Raw genomic sequence first — 22,303 nt, 5'->3', positions numbered from 1 at the left:
TTTTTTATTCTTTTTTATTTTTATTAGAAAAAAGGGTGATATTTTATTTGTGCTGAAATGTGGTGATATTTTATTTGTATGTTAATAAATAAAGTTTGCCTGGAGATCAGAGGTCATAGACAGTCATAAACAAAAGTCAGGTGGTGGTAGCACATGCCCTTAATCCAATTACATGGCAGGCAGAGTCTCTGTGTGTTCAAGGACACAGCCAAGTGTGGTGACACATGTCTGTAATCCCAGTACCAACAATAGAGACCTGGAGGTCTGTATAGACAGGCAGTGATGAGGAAGTGAGGTGGCTGGGTTAAGAGCCAATGAGAAGGCAGAATAGCAAGGCAATAAAGGTGCAGGCTAGACAGGAAGAGGTTCTCTTGGGAAGCTACAGTGACATGGTGAGCTAAGGTTAGTTGGTGGCTATCACTCTGATCTCTACGGCTTTCACCTGTGTATTTGTCTCTGTGTTTCTTATTTAATAAGAAATTAGAAATTTAGAAATTCATCTACACTACTCTGCTTTCTGTTGCTGTGATAAACATTGACCAGAACCAACTTGGGGATTATTTGGTCTGTAGGTCTTAGTCCATCATCAAGAGAAGCCAAGGCAGGAACTCATGACAGGAACCTGGAGGCTGGAACTGAAGGAGAGACCATGGAAGAACATTGCATGTGGACCTTCCTGTGTTTGCTTACACAGCCTAGACATACCTGCCCAGGGCTGGCACCACCCACAGTGACTGAGTCCCCTACATCAATTAGCAATCAAGAAAATGCCCCACAGACAGACTTACAGGCCAGTCTGATGAAGGCAATTCCTCAGTTGAGGTTCCTTCTTCCCAGAGTGTCAAATTGACAAGTGGAGTTGGCTATGACAGGGGACTTACAAGATTCTCTTAAATAAGAAGGCAAAAAAATTTCCCCCAATCTACTGAGCACACTGGCACCAGTCAGCACCCCAGTACAGCCAGCCTCGGCTTTTCCCTCTTGTGTCTCACCTCCCTCTCTCCCTTTCCTACCTCAGGCCCTGTTGACATGCTCCCCTCACCAGAGTTTTACCAAGACCTGCCTTTCATGAGGTGCAGGGAAGTCACTCATGGTGTTTATTCATTACCAATAGTGTAAATGATCTTGTTTGCCGAGGCTCAGAAAATGCCCAGCTCCAGCCAGTTTGCCTCAGCTGAATCCTTGACAAAAGACTGCAAAGTCCTCTCTGATACCTTGTATGATCAGATCAGCCCCACCAAGCCACACACCTTCCTTATCAGTTTCCCAGGAACCCTGACAATACCCACCCACAGACTGGACTGTGAGGTTAGCTTGTGCAATGAAAAGAGATTATGGGTAGTGGCTTTTTCTTCCATGTTCCCAAGTAGTCATGTTACTCTAATATCTGACATGTTTACATTTTTTTAAAACATGAGTCTTTGACAGCCTGTAGGAAAACATTTCCCCTTCCACTGCTAATTTCCTGCTAGCCTACAGTCAGCTATCAGCAGAACATGCACTTGCTTGACCTCGCCCAGGTTCTGAATGTCCCTGTGGTTGGCACCAGACAATTCTCAGCCTTTCTTCACCTTTCTCTCTAAGACCCACCAAGAACCTGCTGGGAGGTTGTGGCCAATCTCAGAAAACAGTGACTGGCCCCTTGCCTCATGCCACAAGCTAGGTGACAGTCTCGGGGCTTCTGCTTGAGGCCACGGCAGGTCTTCCTCCTTCCTGGCCCTGCAGAGACTTGGGTTCTACTACCTTTGTCCTGAGAGTTGGTCCACCTCAGGTCAATTCGGCTCTCTGAATTATCAGGTAAGCCTAGTTAAGGAGTGGAGGTTGGACTAGTAAAGCAATTGACTAGCATGTGCAAAGAGGCTCTGTGTTCAATCTTGATACCCCACTACCACCACCCTACCCCCACCCCTCAGCCCCCCACCCCGAGACTTAGAGGCTTTCTTTTTCCTCCCTTTGACCCTCAGCTGGCCTTGTTACAACCTAAGAAACAGAGGCACCTAAGTGACTCTGTGAAAACCTGTGAGGTTTTGTTTTTGCACATTGAGGGGCCCTCAGCCACGATCTATGATGCCAACTGCATTGATAAAGAGACTGTGGAGCAGTGTTGTGACAAAGCGTCCATACCCAGGATTCACAGGGCGTTTGTGAGCATGAAAATTCAATCTGAAGTGTTCCTGCATTTTGAACAACCTATGCCAGCACTTGAATCCCAAGAAACACTACAGGATACTAAAAGTGTCATTTGGGACTCTCTGAAGTCCCCTTTGGCTTTAGTTTATTTGGAAGAGACTCTCAGGCACCATCTTTAAAGTATGCTTGAAGGTCTGATGTTTATGTTTTACTTTCTGGAATTACAATATAATTACATCATTTCTTCCCTTTCTTTCCTCCAAACCCTCTCATGTTACATCCCTCTCCATGGTCTATTTCAAATTCATGTCCTTTTTTTCTTTAATTAGTGTGTGTGTGTGTATGTGTGTGTGTGTGTGTGTGTGTGTTCCTAAATATATAAATAAAACCTGCTTAATCTGTATAGGGTTACTTGTATGTGTAGAACTGACTATTTGATATTGGATAATCAAGTGGTGTTGCCCTTCCCTGGGGTTCTTGGTCTTGAGTCGAGGTCGCCTGAGCTTTTCCCCTTCTCTGTTAATATATCTATTAGTGTCATCCTTGTTCAGCTCATGTTTGGACAGCCATGTTGATGAGACTTCATGGATGTAGCTTCTGACATTTCTAGGAGACACAGTCTCACAGCAAACTTCCTATTCCTTCTTCTGCAACGATCCCTGAGCCTTAGGTGTGGGAGTTGTCTTATAGATGTATCACTGGGGACTGGGCTCCACAACTCTGCGTTTAGATCCATTGTGGTTTTCTGTACTAGTTTCTGTCTGCTGCACAGAGAAGTTTCTTTGACTGGGGTGGGGTGGGGTGGGTGGAGAACGACACCTATCTGTGGGTATGAGGACGAATATTTAGGATGAAGTTAGGGATGGTGCTGGTTTAGTAAAGCAGGTTCTCCTCCAAGATCCATGACTTCACTGGCCCTGGGTAGCTGGCTAGGTTTCCGGCACCAGGCATGATGTCCCTTGAGTCCAGTTAGAGAGCGGCTGGGCACCGCCAGGGTGTGCCTGCCACTACTGCGCCCTTGAGGTTATCGTGCCATGCTGGCCATTGTTGTCGTTCACAGGTGTCATAGCTGAGTAGGACTGTCATGCTTGCCTCCCTTGGAAGCTTGCATGGTGCCTTCTGGTGACACGAGAGGTAGTCCTCAGGGAGGAGGCTCAGGTCAGACGGAGCTTGGGTCCTTGGGGCCCTGTGTTTGAAGTGTGTGGTATCTTTAGCAATAGTGACTTATCTTCCCCCTCTAGGAGGCAACCGAGGGAACTAGCAATATCTCAAAATGTTTTGGACTCTCTTGGTCAATGCTGACTAACAAACTCAAATGGTTTTTCATGCCTGGTGTTGGGGTTTTTATATGTTAGATGGTCTGTAGCTCTTGGGGCTGATGTGATTTTTTTCTTTTTGTTTTGTTTTTTTGTTTTTTCTCCTTAGTTAAAACATCTAACTAACTAAATATCTAATTTATTTATTTATTTATTTAGTGTGTGTTGTATGTACATTTGGCGTGTACACTTGCATGTGTGTGCACACATGTGTAATGGTTAGTGGTCAATGTTCAGTATATTCCTGGATCACTGACCCCCTGATATTTTTGAGATGGGTCTCTCTCTCACTGAACCCCATTTGGCTCAACTGATGGTCAATGAACTCCAAGGGTCTACATGCCTCCAGACTATCTTTTACAAGGGTGTGAGCGATCCAAACTCAGGTCCTCGTGGTTGTGTGGCAGGTATTTTACCAACGGAGTCTTCTTCTCCTGAATATGGGATGTTTGTAGCCTCTATTCCAAAATTCCCACGGCACCCACATACCATGGTAAACATTAAAGCTCCCTTTGGTTACTTATAGAGGTGGTGGTTTCACCCCCCGAATTAATCTGCAGGTAGAAAGCCTGACGTTAGGTGTCTGAAAATTCATGGTAAGAGGTACAGGGGCTCACAGCCTGTTCCAGCTGGAGTCCCCATCTCCTGAGTTTTATCTGCCAACTTGGTTTAGCTTGACTTTAATTCAGCTTAGGAGCTTTCTTTCCTTGTACATATTTGATAATAAATGGCAGTTTAATAGCAAGCACCTTTTTGTTTGCCTGGTAGGTGCAGAGAGGCAATGCTTCTCCTTGTCTGGACATCCATTTCAGGTTTTTAAATTCATAAAGCCCGTGGCTCCGCAGGCTGCCTGGGGTTCTGTTGGCGTCTTCTCTCTTCCCCGCACTCCACTCTTATCCAGCAGCTACTCCATGTAAGACACTGATGTTGTAGTCATTGACCCCTCTCCAGTCGGAGCCCACAGGAAGGAATCCCAGAGCCTCACACTTACTGGAAATGTAGGTAAAAATAAAGAATTAAGAGAAAAATGGGGGCCTTCTAGAGTGATTCAAGCAACAAATAAATAAGCAAACAAACATGTTTCTTCCCTGGAGTGGAGGATTCCAGTGGCTGCTTGGGGAAGGTGTTGGAGAGGTGAAGGAAGACTTAGAAGATGCTCCAGGGCTGGGTGTGATTGGGAGATGCTGGGCAGGGCCCAGCCAAGTTTAACTGGTTTCAAGAGCTAATGAATCACTGCCATCAAATGATCTTTTCCCAGGAAAAGCTGTCTCCTTAAACCCTTGACAGGGGTCCAGGTGGAGCCAGAATAGCTTCACCAGGAGGTAGCCCCTGTCCTGAATCTCTGCAACCCTGGCAGGGTCACTTACTCCATTTAACATCGGGGATGTTGTACCCTTTGGTTCCTGAAGCTTGAGACGAGAATCCTGTGACCTACCATTCAATAGATCTAATACCTGGGTGGGGTCAAGTTGTGTGGACAATGAGTGTGGATCCTCAAATGCTGCAGCTAGAACTTATGGCTATGGTCCCTAAGTTCCCAGGAAATGCTTTTACTCAAGACCAAGAATACCTTTTCTCTTCTCTCTCTCTCTCTCTCTCTCTCTCTCTCTCTCTCTCTCTCTCTCTCTCTCTCTCTCTCTCTCTCTCTCTCCCTTCCCTCCCTCCCTCCCTCCTTCCTTCCTTCCTTCCTTCCTTCCTTCCTTCCTTCCCTCCTCCTCCTTCTTCTTCTCTCTCCCTTCCCTCCCTCCCTCCTTCCTTCCTTCCCTCCTCCTCCTCCTCTTCCTCCTCCTCCTCCTCCTCCTCCTCCTCCTCCTCCTCCTCCTCCTCCTTCTTCTTCTTCTTCTTCTTCTTCTTCTTCTCTCTCTCTCTCTCTCTCTCTCTCTCTCTCTCTCTCTTTTGTTTCCTTCCTTTCTTTTTTTCTGTTTCATTTTTGTTTTGTTTGAGACAGAGTTTCTCTGTGTAACAGCCCTGGCTGTCCTGGAACTCACTTTGTAGACCAGGCTGGCTTCAAACTCACAGAGATCCACCTGCCTCTGCCTCCCCAGGGCTGGGATTAAAGGCGTGAGTCACCACCGCCCAGCTACCTTTTTCTATTAACAAATGTCATTCATTCATTTATTCATTTGTGCATGTGTGCCAAGGCACGTGTGTAGAGGTCAGAAGACAATTTATGGCATCTGGTTCTTTCTTTCCACGATGTTGGTTCTGGGAACTCAAGCTGTCAGATTTGGTAGCAAGAGCCATCTCAATGCTCCACCTTCTCTCCCAGAACATTTTTAAAGCTGCACCGCATGTCCACTCCAACCCTTAGCTTGGTTTCCACCTCCTTGTCTCCCTCTATTCCTCTTTCTGTTTGGCTCATAGCTTTTATTGTTTCTGTCGATGTTGTTTTATTTTGCTTTTTGAGGTAGGCTCCTATGATGTAGCCCAGGCTAGCTTACCTCAAGAATGCGTCAAAAGCAGCTGGTTCATATTTTATTTGTTTATCCCCTTTATTTGTTAGTGCTTTTTATGTTGCCATTCTGCACCCTGACCTACCCCGACCCTACCCACATGTTTTCACTCCCCTAAACAAGTTTGTTTGACCCATCTGCCCCAGATGTGCTTGATCACATGTAAGCGGAGGTTCATGGTCAGGAAACAGGTCAGAGTGTACGCTTGTCCCTGATTGGGTGTAGGCAGGAAATATGCCAGGATGTATGCTTGCCCCTGATTGGACATGATGGGGAATACTTAAACCGCTGTAAACCGTGACTGGAGACCATCTTCTGGAAACCCAGAGATGGACCTGGCCAGAGCCCATTCATCTGGCCAGTGTTTAATTAACGCTTGCTTCAGTTAATTGTGGCTTTAAATGGTGGGAGTGGTCTTATTCTCAACCGGTGGGATTTATACTTGGAGCAAAATCTCCAAGCAGAGAGGAAAAGGGGAGGCAGAGGGGGCCCTCCACTGGCCTGGCCATCTTCCATGTCAGGCTGACCCAGGAATTCGGTCTTCAGCCCCACTCTGGAGCGCCTTAAGCTCTCTAGCTCTGAGCTGGAGGAGGAACTGTCTTACTGTGTCACCCCATGGAGCAGCCCTTGGCTTTCCGGAATTTTCTCCAAAGTCCTGCAGTGGAGTGTCCAAAGGAATCTAGTCACACTCTGATTTATCATCTCCAAATTACGCTGTGGCTTCCTCCCCTCACACTGTCTTTTCAGGCTTAGGGAACACCTTCCCTTTCCCTCTCCCAGGGAAGAACATGGGGTGGAGGAGAAGGCCCCAGGCAGTTTGGAATGAGGCCCTGGCAAACTCAAGGGTACTTGAGTAATCCGGGCTTCTGGGGTTCGGTTACCTGACGCGGCTGGCATTTCTTACCAAGTCACGTTCTGCGGCTTCACATTAGCTGTGAACTAAAAGGGCTGTGATCGAGTCCGGTGGTAGCACAGAGCTGGGGGAAGTCCCCTCAAAGAGACAGGGCAAGATCCCCGGGTGAGTGACCCAACGGGCTAGCCTGGGGAGATCGGCTCCCTCGATGCGATCACTGTCACTTCCGTCCACATCTTACCGGTCCTCTTTGACTTGAGGAGAGTTGGTCAAGTAATTAAGGCGGCGGCAAAGGCAGGAAGTTGTCCCAGTCTCTGAATGAAAGAAGGGAACGTAAGGTTTTGAGCTGGGGTTTCAAGAGCGACTGGACTGAACTCAGGTGAGAGCGGTGTGGCGGGTCGGGGGAGCATGAAATGACTTCAAATGAGCTTTGCAGTCATTTGAAGAATAAAGGCTCCGATCTTTCCTTTCTCTCCACAGGTGGATCTGAGATCTCTCTCCTCCCCACTTCTCCTTCCTCCCCTCCCCACCCTGACTGGTGCTCACCGTTCAGTATCTCCCTCAGTGCTTCCCAGTTCACCAGGCAAGCCCCTCCCCATCTGGTGCTCACTAGGTCCCAGCTGTGCGTTTTCCCCTTGTCCCCCCCCCACCCCCCCCCCACCTTGCCCCAATTCCAGGAACTTCACAAACCAATCACCAAGAACAGAGCTTGTTCACAACAGAAAGCACATGGTTTCTGTCCAGCTCTGCGGCCTTGGGCAGCCTTCCGGAAAAGCCCTTGCTGGTTCAGCCACAAACACTGCCCTGCCTTTCATAAACACCACTGTGGAAAGACCCTGAACTCAGGAGAGCAAGGGCAAGGTTGGGCTGTGCACAGGCACCTCCATTTCATGGGGGGCAGAGGGGGGGTGCATGCTGAGCTAGCCAGGGTCCAAGGCACAGGACTTCCCACTCAGGGATACTACTCACTTCAGAGGCCTTGGAAAAGTTATTTTAACCTCCTTTTCTTTGTTTTTAAATAGATCAGAGATTTTTGCTGTTAGTTCACAAATAAACTTCATGTAAAAGACTAATAGAATGATCTCCCCCCGCCCCACCTAAAGGAACGCAAAATTCCAGGAAAGAAATGGACACAAGTGTATGAACAACAACAATAACAAAGAAATAAAAAAAAGAAGGGCACAATTGCTCCTCGGTATGGTGGGGGAGGAAGTTTATTGTAGATAAAAAGGAGAGTTTAGCCAGAGACAGGGCTATCTGGGAGAGTCCAGAGTAAATATGACCCTGAGCCATGTGAGGAGAGGGGAAGGGAGAGGGGAGAGCCAGGAGACCAGGAGACCAAGAGGCCAGGAGGGTAAAGAGTAGGCCAAAAAGAGCCAGGTAACCAAAATGGCTGGATTATATGGGGAAGGGCAGCCCACCTCCTGGGCTAGAGAAGTTTAGGGTAGGGGGCGGGGTATGTCAGCCCTGTAACAGGAAGGAACTGAGGGATGCTGGGAGAGCCTGGCAGCCAGGTCTGTTTTGATGTCCAGTAGGCATTTGTCCCAGGTTTGAGACCTACCAGTGTAAAGCACATAGGCCCATGCCTTATCCAGGCAGAACAGGACAACAGCCCCGTGGGCATGAGGGTGTTGGTGTGTGCACTTCTGGGTCCCCACAATGTTGTGCTTGGACGAAGACCTAATCCTCGATAAGTCATTCTTGAATGGGTGAGTTTGGCAATATTTACCCGTGTCCTCCGCTTGTGCCAACCGCTGTGCTCAGAGCTTAGTGGCAGTCCTGGCCCCGAGACTGCTCACAGTCCAGGCAGGAGACGCGCTCCTAAACAAGCTCTCCTTACAACCCATGTGAAGAGAGGGCCAGCAGATACCAGGACAGACAAGAGGGGCAGCCAAGGGAGCAAAGGTTTCCAGAAGTCTCTGGGAACATTAGAAGAAGCAAGAGGGGGCAAGAGGCAGGAATCTTCTACAGAAGGAAAATATACTCAAAAGCCTGGAGCATCGAAGCAAAGACAGGAGCCCAACTCCTCCACGGCAGGACCAGAGTCACAGCATTAGGTGATGAGTAGGAAGGGGGAAGGCTGGGAAAGGAGACCGGAACAATGTAGGCTGGGTCAGTCAAACAGAGTACTGTAGGCTCTTTATACCATCTGGGTAGCACATTTCATAGACCTTCAGCTCCAACAACCTATTTTCTTTCTCATGCCTGAGAAGTTATAGATGTTTTCACGAGCTTACAAATGTGACTCTGAGATGCTCCCCTGTACCCCCTCCACGCTGGCACCCAGATCTCGGAAAGTATTACTAAGCATGACTACATAATTTGTCATCTAACCTGTTCATTTGGAGAAGCAAAAGGGTGATTATCAATAATTACACCCAGGCAATGAACTGGACCAAGGAAGGACTCTCCTGGGTAAACCAAGGCACCTGCTCACACTAGCCACTGAAGGGTTTTAGGGGCCAGTGGTATGGCCAACCGGATCCACATGAGTGGAACCGAGTTTTTCTCTCATTTCCTCATCAAACAGTGAGACTAGGGGATTGTGTGGTTTTGATGGTCTCTGGGGCTCTTTCCAGCTTCAGCACTCTGTAGATCTGTGTTGGGTAAGCACATGGGATTTAAGAAAGGTGGGGTAAAACATAGCCTCAAGGAAGTTCTGGGGATGGACTGCAATTGAACCTGAAGGTCTCTACCAGTATCCTGTGTTTTAGTTGAAACCCAATAAAAGCGCCCAAGAAAAACACTCCCCAGGAACCTCTGCTCATCCACCCACCCAGGAAGAGAAAGGCGATGCCCAGGAAAACATTCCATTGAAATTAAAGCCCAGGTGCCAGTCAGCCTCTCCCTCAGTCCTAGCCCCTGCCGCCTCTCCCCTGCCAAGGCCAACAGCAAACAGGGAAATGTGGCTAGAGCTGTGGAAGGATGTGAGTTCAGAGGCACCACTGGCGCTGCTGGCACAGATGTGTGGTGCACGGGACCACTGGCGCTGTTGGCACAGATGTATGGTGCACGGGACCACTGGCGCTGCTGGCACAGATGTGTGGTGTTTGTCCTGGAAAACGAAGGAAACAGGATAGTCAATCACTTTTGAAAAAGAACAAAGTTGCAAGACTTACGTGATCGGATTTCAAGACTCATTTTGAAACCACAGCAATCACGCCAGCATGATGGTGTTGGTGTAGCAAAGGCAATTAGATCAATATAGCAATATAGAGAGTCCAGGAATAGAGTCTAAGTATACAGTAACTTGATCTTCAACAGACAGAAAGAAAAAGCTATACAATAAATTATGCTAAGAAACTGGATAAATAATAAAAAAAAATTTGTTCTACATTATAAGTAGTAAATAACTCAATGTAGACACGAATCCTAAATACAAAACCTGAGTTATAGAACTTCTAGAAGAAACATAGGAGAAAAGTCTTTGTGGCTGGGATTAGGAAAATATTTCTTAGATACAATACCCAAAGAACACAACTATACATTAAAAGTAATTAGTAGCCGGGCAGTCACCACATGCCCCTAATCTTTAATCCCAGCACTCGGGAGGCAGAGCCAGCCAGGCGGATCTCTGTGAGTTCGAGGCCAGCCTGGTCTACAGAGTGTGTTCCATCCAGGACAGCCAGAGCTACACAGAGAAACCCCGTCTCCAAAAACAAAAACAAAAATAAACAAACAAACAAAAACTGGAGAAAATAGAAAAAGAACCTGAAGAAAATATTTATAAATCACAGGTCTGATAAGGGAATTGTGTGCAGATTATGTTTAAAAAAAAAAATCTTCATTTACCTGCGTTACTACAGCAGAATGGCTGATTCTAGGTAATACACAAAGAAAAGAGGTTTATTTGGCTCTTCCTGCGGTGCTGCTCTGGCTGCATCACCGCATGGTGGAGAAGTAGAAAGTCCCCCTCTGTGGTCCCGTGTGTATGAACAAGCAAATGAGCCCACAGGAGACTCAGGCTCACTCTTTGTTAACATAACGGGCCCTCAGGAACCAGCTCAGTCCTTAAAGAACTGCATTCATGCCGGGCAGTGGTGGCACACGCCTTTAATTCCAGCACTCGGGAGGCAGAGGCAGGCGGATCTCTGTGAGTTCGAGGCCAACCTGGCCTACAGAGTGAGATTCAGGACAGCTAGGACTGTTACACAGAGAAACCCTGTCTCAAAAAAGCGACAGAGATCTACCTGCCTCTGCCTCTGGAGTGCTGGGATTAAAGGCATGTGCCACTACTGCCCAGCTGGCAAAGTGGTTTTATTGTTGTTACTTTACAGTGAATAGGCAAAATAATCCACCAGAGGATTCTTCCTCAGCAGTAAAACAGAATGATCTACCAGTATGGTCACGTGGTCACTTAATTATAGCTATATATTCTGAGAAATACATCGCTAAGTAAATAGCATAGTGCACTTATGCAAGCTCAGAGGTCTGCCACATCACTAGACAGTATGAATCTAGTTTGTTTGTACCTTCAGGAGATAGTCTTAAACTGATTTTGTAGTTGAGTATGACCTTGAACTCTGGAACATCTGTCTTCTGCCTCTCAAATGCCCGGACTACAAACTCTTGCCTTCCTCTTGATAATAGGTCTCGGGATTTGGGGCAGCATCCTTTCTGGGGGCAGAGACAACCTTTTCAAGCCAAGTGACCCCAGCTACTTGGCTGGCGGGAGCTCTCCTTTAAACGCTCTTCCTAATCTGCTTTCCCATTCGAGGTTTATCAGACGGATCTAGAGACCTTCCGGGAGGATGTTTACAAAGGACTTCTAGTGTTGCTGAGAACGGAGAGAATGGGAGAGATAGGGTTTCTGAAGGGCAGTCTCAGGGGCAGTGAGACTCAGACATAAAAGGGCCTTTCTTTACCTTCCAACAGGTCGTCTGTCCTAACGCGGTGGTGGCCGGGCAGATGGCCACAGGGGTGAGTCTTCCCTCCTAATCTCTGGAGCCAGTAGAGATTGTCTTTTAGGCTGAAGCCTTGCTCTCACTGCAGAATTAGTTACCTCAAGATTAAAGCCGACTGCTCTGCCTCCTCTTCAGTCAGCTTCCTTTAGGGTCATCATATTTCTGTCAGGGGTGGAGGTCTGTGGGGAGTCACGTCTTTAAAAGGCGATGGCTAGCTTAGCCAAGGTGTCGGTGCTACATGTGCAGCAGCAACCATACAATAATAATAATAATAATAATAATAATAATAATAATAATAATAATAATAATAATGTTTTTTAAGCGGGGGAATTCTAGGACATGGTAGCCACCATTTCTAACTATGTCTGTGACAAAGGCAGACGTGAGCTCTGGAGCCAGGAATCGGGTACCTGTTCAGGGGGTTATAATCATGACCCTCAGGTCGGTTGTTTGAATTCACTGTGTGAGACAGACCCCCACCCCCAAGCCTTTGACCATAATAGCCAGCACCAGAAGCAACTCCATTCCAGAAATCACTCTAGAGCAGCGGTTCCCAACCTTCCTGATGCTGTGACCCTTAAATACAGTTCCTCATGTTGTGGTGCCCCCCCCCCCAACCATAAAATTATATCTGTTGCCTTTTTGTAACTGTAATTTTGTGATTGTTATGAATTGTAGATTTGGCCCCTGGTGACCCACAGGTTGAGGATCACTGCTTTAAGGCCTTTTTCTTTGCTTTGCTCACAAGATTTTGCTACATAGCCCAGGTTGACCACATCCTTTCACCTCAGTCTCTGGACACCAAGCTTTTTTTTTTCTTTTCTTCGTTTGTTTTGTTTTTTTTCTTTCCCTCCCTCCCTTCCTTCTTTCCTTCCTTCCTTCCTTCCTTCCTTCTTTCCTTCCTTCCTTCCTTCCTTCCTTCTTTCCTTCCTTCCCCTAGAAGAGCAGTACTCCTGCAGTCAGCCTTCGGAAAACATTTTTCTCTCTCAGGAGGAAGACTTCATTTTATCCCAGTAAAAGACTGGTTTTCGTCATCGTAATTAAGCAGGGAAGAAATGATTCCCAATGAGCTGTGTAACTGTAATTAGTTTTAATTAACAAGCTCTACTTGGGAATTGTTAATCTCTATGTCTTTCATTTCTGTCGTGACTGACACTAAATGGTTTTCAGCAGCGAGTTTCCCCTCCCCCTCCAGTGAACACTCCCAGTGTCTTATGGAAAAGAAAATGAATTTGTCCCCCGCCCCCCCCCCCCATTTTTTTTTTAAAGCTAAAAGCCTTACTGTAAAAGAGAAAGACTTTGTTCGTGGCAGCCTCTGTGGGATCACAGAAACTGCAAAGGAGACCTAGAGTTCCCCTGCCAGTGAGTGGGCGGCAGGCTACGGTTCCAGAAGGAGCAGGAGAGAACAGTATTCCTCCCAAGGCTTAATCACTGGGTAAGCGACCCTAGTGCAGGGCTCTAGCCTGGGAGTCAGTAACATGAAAAGGTTGGACAGCCAGATTTTATTTCACGGCTCTTCTCAACAAAGTTTTTTAAAAATTAGACTGTTTTTAGAGCAGATATTGTTTGGTCTGTTGTTGTTTAAAAGAAAGATGACATCTTTCAACATGTTGCCGAAAACCAGCCCGGGAACAAAGCGCAACAGTGAGATGCTGAGGAGTATGTCCTATCTCACCTAAAACAGGCTTCACCACCCTGGTCACTTCCACCACTGGGTGGTGCATGGCTGAAACCCTCATCCCAGGTAAAGGGACCTCTACGCCTCCCCCGACCCTCCACACACACACACACACACACACACACACACACACACACACACACACACCCCGCCCCCAGATTGCTGGTGTCTGTCACTGAGCGGGAGGGGAGAGAGCTCTGAATCAATAGAACGCTGTTCTGATTGAGTGGGATCAGCAGCCACCATGACCAAGTGTTTTGTTCTGCCCTTTTCAATCAACAGTTTTCAATCTAGAAGACACGGAGATGGCTCAGAAGGAGGTCACCAAGGGGCATGTGACCTGCACTATGGTCCTGGGCTTGAGATTTATGACAGCAGAGAACACACATAGTCAGTCCAAGGGAGTAAGGGAATCATTCCCAATGAAACCATGGGCATGGGTGCACTCCCAGCCCACGGAAAATGAGAAGTCTTAGGTTTGCCTAGTGTAAAAGGCCCAACTTTTTATCATCTGAAATCCTTTGGAGCCCAAGTTTGGAGAAGCTTTTGTCTACCAACGTGCTGTCTTTAGTAAGTACTAATTCCGTTTCCCACTAACCATAGCTATCAACAGCAGCAGTTGCTTTTTATTGAGGGCTTACTGCAAGTGTCTGCAAGACACTGTGAGGTGGATGTGACTGTCTTTCTTTACAGATGAGGACCTTGGGCTTCTGCAAGATCCTGGAGCTCCACCAAAGCCTTCAGAGTAGGACGGAGAGAGTCTCAGAGCTGCCCCTAGACCTCTGCTACCAAGGCAAGGGTTTCTCGGGACTCTTTCTGGGAGCCCACATAACCCAGTCAGCAGCAGAGAGAGGAGGTCTGTTGACAGGTCTCAGGTAGCCTAGGCTGGCCTTGAACCTGATATACAGTTGGGGATGACCTTGAACTCCTGATCCTCTTGCCTCTCTCTCTCTCTGGGGTGCAAAGATCACTGGCGTGCATGCGTCACCACACCTGGTTCAGTCAGAACTGAGAATCCAATCCAGGGCTTTGTGTATGTGAGGTGACCAGTCTGCCAACTGAGGCGCATCTCTAGCTCCCCAAAGGGAGGAGCATCCTAACCAGAATGGGCGAAGGTAAAGACGTGACAGGCTCTTTGCAGTTTTGACAACTGCTCACAGACACTCTCTTATACCCCCCCCATGCCAACACCCCCCACGCCCACATGGGCCATTGACACCTTGAACGAAAGGGACCTTTCGATGTCTGTGGGTTTGGAGACCACAGACTGATTGTTACATTCTGGATCAAGGGCCTGGAGAGTGGGACTCCCAGTTTCTCTATCAGAGTCCTGGAAAATAAGAAATAGATGGGCTCAGTGAAGTTACTTTACAATTTTTTTTAACTCTGTGTGTGTGTGTGTGTGTGTGTGTGTGTGTGTGTGTCGTGTGTGTGTGTGTGTGTGTGTCGTGTGTGTGTGTGTGTGTCGTGTGTGTGTGTGTGTGTGTGTGTGTGTGTGTGTCGTGTGTGTGTGTGTGTGTGTGTGTGTGTGTCGTGTCGTGTGTGTGTGTGTGTGTGTGTGTGTGTGTGTGTGTGTGTATGTGTGGGTGGGTGTGGGTGTGGGGGGTGTGGGTGTGTTTGTGTGTGTGTGTGGTATGTGTGGTGTGTGTGTGTGTGTGTGTGTCTGTGTGTCTGTCTGTCTGCGTGGTGTTCTTGAATGCAGGTGCTGAAGAACAACTTCCAGGAGGGAGGTCCAGGGATGCGATTCAGTTCACCAGGCTTCTGTAAGTGTTTCTACCTGCCAAGTCATCTCACTGGCCCAACATATTGCTTCATATTTTCCTTATTTTTCTGAAGTTTTCATTCCTTAGGATTCTATTCCTGACTGTTTATGATAAACTGTTTGAATAATAGATATCAGATAATTCTTTTTTTCTCTTTTTTTTTATTCCTTAAGTTGTATGATGTTCCTAATAGTGACTCAGCTTCTCTTGCCGAGTGCTTCCTGACACTTTGAAGCAACCTGGGATCTGAACCTACTGACCAAGCCCAGCGGGGCCATTAAGTCATTAGTGACATTCTGAAGTGTGCTTTCTCAGACTTCAGGTTGGGCATGGGACTGAAGAAATGATATATTTGAATGTTCTAACTGGGACTAAAAGATCAGTGTCCAAAGGTCTTTGAAGCAAACTGGTGTTGATAATAATGTTTGAAAAACTACCTTGTCTCTCAAGTAAAAGGCCTGGGGGCCCATTCCTGTTGACTGTGAGCCACTGCAGACTGGCCTGGGTCTCTTTGACCCTGTGGTCCCACAGTGGTGGATATACACCTGACGCTTCGGAGTCTGAAGGAAATGTCGGCTTTAATTAGGAACAACAAAGGCCAGAGCAGCCAGTGTCACAGTAGAAGACTGGCTGGGTAGGGAGAGGTTATTGAAGGTGGGCAGAGGACCCCCTCTCCTTGGACTCTTCTGAAGCCCCCCATTTCCATCTTCATAGTGGTCTCATAGAAGGGGCAGGCTTCCTCTGACACACCAGCTCTCTGAGAACCTCTCCAGGTGTGGTCTGGAGTTTGCCGAAGGGAAACAAGAATGTTGAAAGTTTAAAAAGAAAAGAAAAAGTAACTGAGGCGCCTGTGAGGCTTGAGGCTGCATACATACAGTCCTGAGCCCTGTTCCCTGTCTCTGTGTGCCAAGGAACACACCCCACCCTCCATATCCTCTGCAGAGCTGAGTCAGAGACCTCAAATTCTTAATGTCTATAGTCTGAAGAAATCCTTCTCAAGCTACCGGTGTCGAGTTAATCCAAGGTTTTTATTCATGGTTGGAAACATTTCCATTAGCCTACAACAAGAAATAAGGTTATACCGTATCCTTAAGGCACCAAAAACCAATGGCATAGATGTCCGTGACTCTTTTTAGAGCTGACCTTGGGAAAAAAGCTTGCTCTCTTGTACTTGAGGAGTGTCCTTCCTTTAAGGCCACTCTCAGACAAACTTGCATTTTGCAGCCTGGGAGGATGCGACAAACACGGTGCCCAGGTTTGCCAGAAGCTGAAGGCCGACAAGCGAGCCTCTGCCGTCTCAGCTTCACCGTCTTGTTAGTCGCAATAACCCAGGTTGAGTTTATAACAAACGCTGTAATAAGAATGTATGGAAGAAAGGTATGTGCTAAACCCGCTTTGACATAGGTACTAGGTCTGGGCGAAGTCTCTCTTTTGGACTTTGTTAAGAAAAAGATTTTGGGGTCTCCAAAATGTGGAACACCCATCCTTAGAATACTATAGACTGCTTGAGAGCTGTTTGTGGTAGTCTGAACCTATAGTCTTAGCTACTCTCCTGAAGAGCTGAGGCAGGAGAATCACTTGAGGTGAGGAATTCCAGACCAACCTAGGCTACACAGCCAGATTCACTTCATCTCAAAAATAAATAAATAAAATAATAATAAAATGGGCATGTAGCTGAGAACATGTCCTACCCCTAGTATCGCATCGGAGATAACTAGGTCTGAAGTCAGACATGATGGTTCACGCCTTTAATCCCAGCACTAGGGAGGCAGAAGCAGGGGGAGTCTCTGTAAGTTTGAAGCTAGCCTGGTCTACAGAGTGAGTTCCAAGACAGCCAGAGCTACATAGGGAGACCTTGTCTAAAAAGTAGAGAGAGAGAGAGACAGAGACAGAGACAGAGACAGAGACAGACAGAGAGACAGAGAGGAGAAGAAGAAGAAGAAGAAGAAGAAGAAGAAGAAGAAGAAGAAGAAGAAGAAGAAGAAGAAGAAGAAGAAGAAGAAGAAGAAGAAAAATTAGGTCCCAGTATAACTCAGCTTGGGAAACACTTGAGCAGAGACTTCTGACAGGTAGGGGAGGGCCCCTTTAGATGGCTCATCAGCCGCCATGGTCACTCATTACCGAAACCCCAGTCCACTCTCCCTAAGGCCTTTATTGACTCCCCACCTCTCTTATGATGTCCAAGTCTGAAGAGTCACTGCTTCCCGCCAGAGTTAACGGGTGCCAATGGGTGGGTCTAGAAAACAGTCGCATGGCCTGAGGAAAGGCAGTCGTGCCTTCCGGGATCAATTCTTCACACCCAGCGGACGACTGGACCAGGCTATACCTACTTTAGTCCTCTCAGGCTCCCATAATAAATGACCACCACCCCACCCCACCCCGTGGTGGCTTATAAACAATGGATATTTATTTCCTGGTGTGCTGGAGTCTGGGAATCCAAAGTCAAGCTGCCGGTGACTCAGTGGCTGCCGAGAGCCCGTGCTCTGCCCTCCCTGGTTTCTCCTGCTGTCCTCACACGGTAGAGGAGAGCTCTGTCTCCTGGCCCACGTAAGAACAGTAATCTCTTCCTGAGGTCTCCGCTGTCACATCTCACTGCTATCATTTGAATGCTCCCACTGGCCAGCCAGCACAGCATTGTTGACAGCCGGGCCTGTAGTGGGCAGGTCAGATGTGAGCGCTGTTCCCCATACGTGGGTATGTGCCCTAGGCAAAGGAGAAAACTGGCCATGCTTTTTTTTTAACCTTCCAGTCTCTGCCCTGTGAGACCACAGCAACAAAGAACTAGGTTGGGAACCAGGGACCGCTTCCAACACACAACAAAACTGGCAAGGGCCTTGATGTTCTTGGACTTCCCAGCCTCTGGGACCATGACAGGGAAATCTGTTCTCTATAAATTGCTCAGTCCAAGATAATGCGTGACAGCAGCAGAAACCGTCTAAGACACCCAGGGACCTCACAGAGTGCTTCACCTCTTTGAGGGCACACATCCATACAGTCGACAAAGGCCTGTCCGAATGACCTGCACCATCCACCCATGAAGAAACAGGCCCAGAGCAGGGAGGTGACTTATCCAAGGTCACACCAGACACGATCCTTCGAGTGCAGATTTCCAAGTCTTTCCACATGGGATGCTCATCAGCTGTGAGGTGAGGGGTTACTCTTCCCTCGGAAAGACGTCGATGGTAATTTATAACCCCGGAGTGGCTAATGGTAGAGCTAAAAAGATAACGAGGAAGCAACAGTGATCTCATAGCGGGACTGCTCACCGGCGGGAACATTAAGCCTGATTTGATCACCCCCATTAGAGGTTTCAGCTGAGGGTGTTTCTTAGGAATTCGTCTGATGGATGTGGCAGGGTGAGTGGCTGAGGATAAAGAGCCATCACTGAAATGTCCGTCTAGATGAAACGTATCAATTACCAGGACGTGAGGATTTGAAAAGCTACGCATAACGCAGAGCAGTTATTTTTAAGATGACTTTTAATCGTTGAATCCATTTCTCCTTTTTTCATCTGCTTTGTAAGTCAAAGGGTGTCTGAAGCAGGTGGGTCTGCCTCCGGGTGCCAGGTGCTGGGTTTTAGCAACGTGAGCCACGCCCACCTAAAGAGCAGGGAGGCTTCGAGGCAACATGGACCATCTGACCCAACTCCTTCAACTTCCAAACAAGGTACCTGGAACTCGGCAAGGAGAAGGGACTGTCCAAGGTCACACAGCAGGACCATCAGGGCGGGGCTTTGAACCGCCCTCCAGATTGTGGTCCAGGGTCTGCCTGACGAGCCTCTGGAAGAGACGCCCACGCTGTGAGTTTCTGGAGCACATTTAGGATAGCAGAAGTACAAAGGGATGGCGGGAGCTACTTCCGGCGGCAGTGGGCTTCACTGTGAAGAGGAAAAATACTTCTTTTATTTACCCAACTTAAAAATAAAACAAAACAGAACCGGGCCAGGGAACTGTCACACTGGGCAAAGGCGCTGGGCGCCAAGTCTGAGATTGATCCCAGGACTGACGTGGAGGAAGGAGAGAAACAATCCTGCACATACACAACAATAAAGACATTTACAATCAAACCAGGAAGAAAGAGAAAAATCAAGGCAGACAGGCAGAAAGGGGAGAAAGGAGGGAGGGAGGGAGGGGAGGGAGGAGGGAAGGAGGGAGGAGGGGAGAGGAGGGAGGGAGGGTTGAGGTACATATGTAAGTGGTCTGTAGGTATGTGGGGTGTGTGGCCCACATATATGAAACATGAATAAAACAGTAAAACATAATGATCACTAAAACTCATTACATTTACGTTTCCTAGTAATGAAATGTCTGCCTTTCCACAAGAACAAAGCTCTCTTTTTTTTCTTCCCTCAGGTCCCATTGTGTCTTTCGATGATGTAGAAGCCTGAGAACCACAGAGCAGAATCATAGCACACTAGAGCTGGATGCCCTGAGGCATTACCAAGTCCAACCTTCCGGTCAACTTAGAGACCCCGGGAGCCCTGGAAAAGAAGTAGTTCACCACGGTAAATTGCAGAGTTCAGGAAAGAGGTGGGGCCTGGAGACACGGTGGGTCACCTTGTGTCTGAGCTCCATGAACAGTAACGCCTTTCAAAAATATTGTTTGAGTTTGCACATAAAACAGTGGGTTTTACTTCGGCATTTTCTTTAAATAAAGACATATAACATTATTTTTTAAAATTATGTGTACGTGCATGCTGGAGGGGGGTATGTGTGCATGAGTACAGATGCCTAAGGCGGTCAGAAGAGGGTGTTGGATCCCCTGGATCTGGAGTTACAGGTGGTTGTGAGCTGCCCAGTGTGGGTGCTGGAAACTGAACTCAGGTCCTCAGTACAGTATGTACTTTAAAAAAAAAAAAAATAGAGTCTCACTATATAGCTCTAGCTGGCCTGGAACTTGCTAAGGCTGGTTTTGAACTCACAGAGATCCACTTGTCTCTGCCTCATGAGTCCTGGAATTAAAGACAATAAGCCACCATGCTCAGCAGCAAACAGTATATACCTTAATCACCAAGCTATCTCCCCAGCCCCTCATCATGACAGTTCATACATGTATGTCATTATATATCACTCATATTCATATGTTCCCACTACCCTCTACTGCCCCATGTTCTTCCTGCTGGTCTTTCTCCCCAACAAATAACCCCCTTCTCTCTCTCTCTCTCTCTCTCTCTCTCTCTCTCTCTCTCTCTCTATCTATCTATCTATCTATCTATCTCTATCTCTATCTCTCTCTCTCAGGCATGCACACACATACACACACACAAACACACACACATAATCTAGATTCTACATATAAGAGAAAAGCAAAGATTTTAATAATTTTAAAAAATTAGCGTTTACATATAACCTCACTTCAGAGAGATGCTTATTTCTGTGGGCTGTTGTTTCTTACAAAGGGAGAAGATTCGAGAACTTCCGTCTGAAGTTCTGCACAACTCACAGATGACCTTCAAGTTCTACAGCACCCAGGGCTACCCTAGGCAGGAAGCCAGCACTGCTCGTGATTCAAGGGGATTTAGGAGAAACTTCAAAGTGAGATTCATAGGGTCCGGATAGCATAAGAACACAGAGAGATACTAGGGAAATTAAACCATTGGTCCGGCATGATGACCCTTCTGTGGTTAGCCAGAATCCCACCTCTGGTCCCAAGGTTTAAAGTTTCAAATCATCATAACATCGTGGCATCTTGATTCCATTTAATTCTGAAAAGCCAGTGTCTCTAGGCCGCTGCTAAGCTGGGCGCTCGTCCTGCTGGGACTCCATGGAGATGTAGTCATAGACCAGGGTAACTAGCAGCAGAGAGAACCCAGCTGGGGCGTCAGGCCCCTGTTGGAGTCTGCAGTGCCGGCGCTTAGAAAAAGTGTCTCCAACTTGTAAACACAGCAAATTCAATCTGGAAGTCATTGAGAAAACATAAACATGGAGCCTCACGCAGTCGTGTTTACACTGTTCCAAGCCTGGTGAAAGATGAGGCTGCGATGCCCCTCAGGCACTGTGCTTTCAAAAATAAAACTCCAAGAACTCCATGCTATCTGTCGTGGAGAGCAAATTCCAGCAGAGAGAGCACAGCTCCCCAACAACGCCTTATCTGGGCTGCTTTCCGCAGGGGTAGAAACTTGACTTTTGCAAAAAGTCGATTGTTTTGAAGTGGAAATTAACAGTACTGGAACAGTGCCTGGGACAACATCCTCGGTCAGGATTACGGCTTCCTGGTCCCCGAATCCGTTCTGAATTGGAAGCAGTATGGAGCAGGAATCTTGTCTTGATCCCATCACTTAACCAGTAGAGAGGCTCTGATGAGGGACGAGATTCGATTTGGGGAGCATGTTGGTACCAGAGGGGAAAGATGGATAGTGCTTTCGTTCGTTCGGTTCTCACTTGGCCTGTCGACTCTGGCTCAAGGATGACTGTACAGAGTTGTGTTCTCTGTATCAATTATATACTTTATTCTGCAAACTTCATGTGAAGGAAATGCCACAGGATTTTTTTTTCTTTTCTTTCTTTTTATTTGTTTTGTTTGAGACAGGGTCTCACTATGTACTTCTGGCTGTCCTGGAACTCACTATGTAGACCAGGCTGGCCTCAAACTAAAGGTATGAGCCACCATACCAAGTTAAACAGTATATATATTAGATTTAATGTGGTTTTGGTGGTTGTTGTTTTCAAGACGGGATCTCATTATATAGCGCTGGCTGTCCTGGAACTCGCTATGAGACCAGGATGGCCTCAAACTCTTGGAGATCTGCCTGCCTCTGTCTCCTAAGTGCTGGGATTAAAGGCATTTGCCATTTTACCTGGCTAGATTTGTGTGTGTGTGTGTGTGTGTGTGTGTGTGTGTGTGTGTGTGTGTGTGTAGGGGAGGGTTTGCCTGCACGTATGTATTTTCATCACTCATGTCCCTGGAGCCTGGAGAGGCCAAGAAGAGGACATCAGATCCCCTAGAACTGGAGTTACAGATGGTTGTGAGCCAGGATATGGGTGCTGGGAATCAAACCTAGGTCCTTTGAATGAGCATCAAGTGCTTTTAAACACTAAGCCATCTCTCTAGTCATGATTTTTCTAAAATTCTAATCATCCCGACTAGGAGACCATAGGTCCTTGGGTGGCTGAAACAGCTTAGCATGGGGCTCATCCTGGAGGTAGAGTGCACAATGGGGGTTGAGGGGGTTGTGGGGGGAGGGAGACCACAGAAGGTACTGAGTGT

The sequence above is a fragment of the Peromyscus californicus genome, unplaced genomic scaffold (genome assembly GCF_007827085.1).
Source record: "Peromyscus californicus insignis strain IS unplaced genomic scaffold, ASM782708v3 Scaffold_16__1_contigs__length_79575227, whole genome shotgun sequence".
In the NCBI taxonomy this organism is placed as follows: Eukaryota; Metazoa; Chordata; class Mammalia; order Rodentia; family Cricetidae; genus Peromyscus; species Peromyscus californicus.
This window is presented reverse-complemented; position numbering follows the sequence as displayed.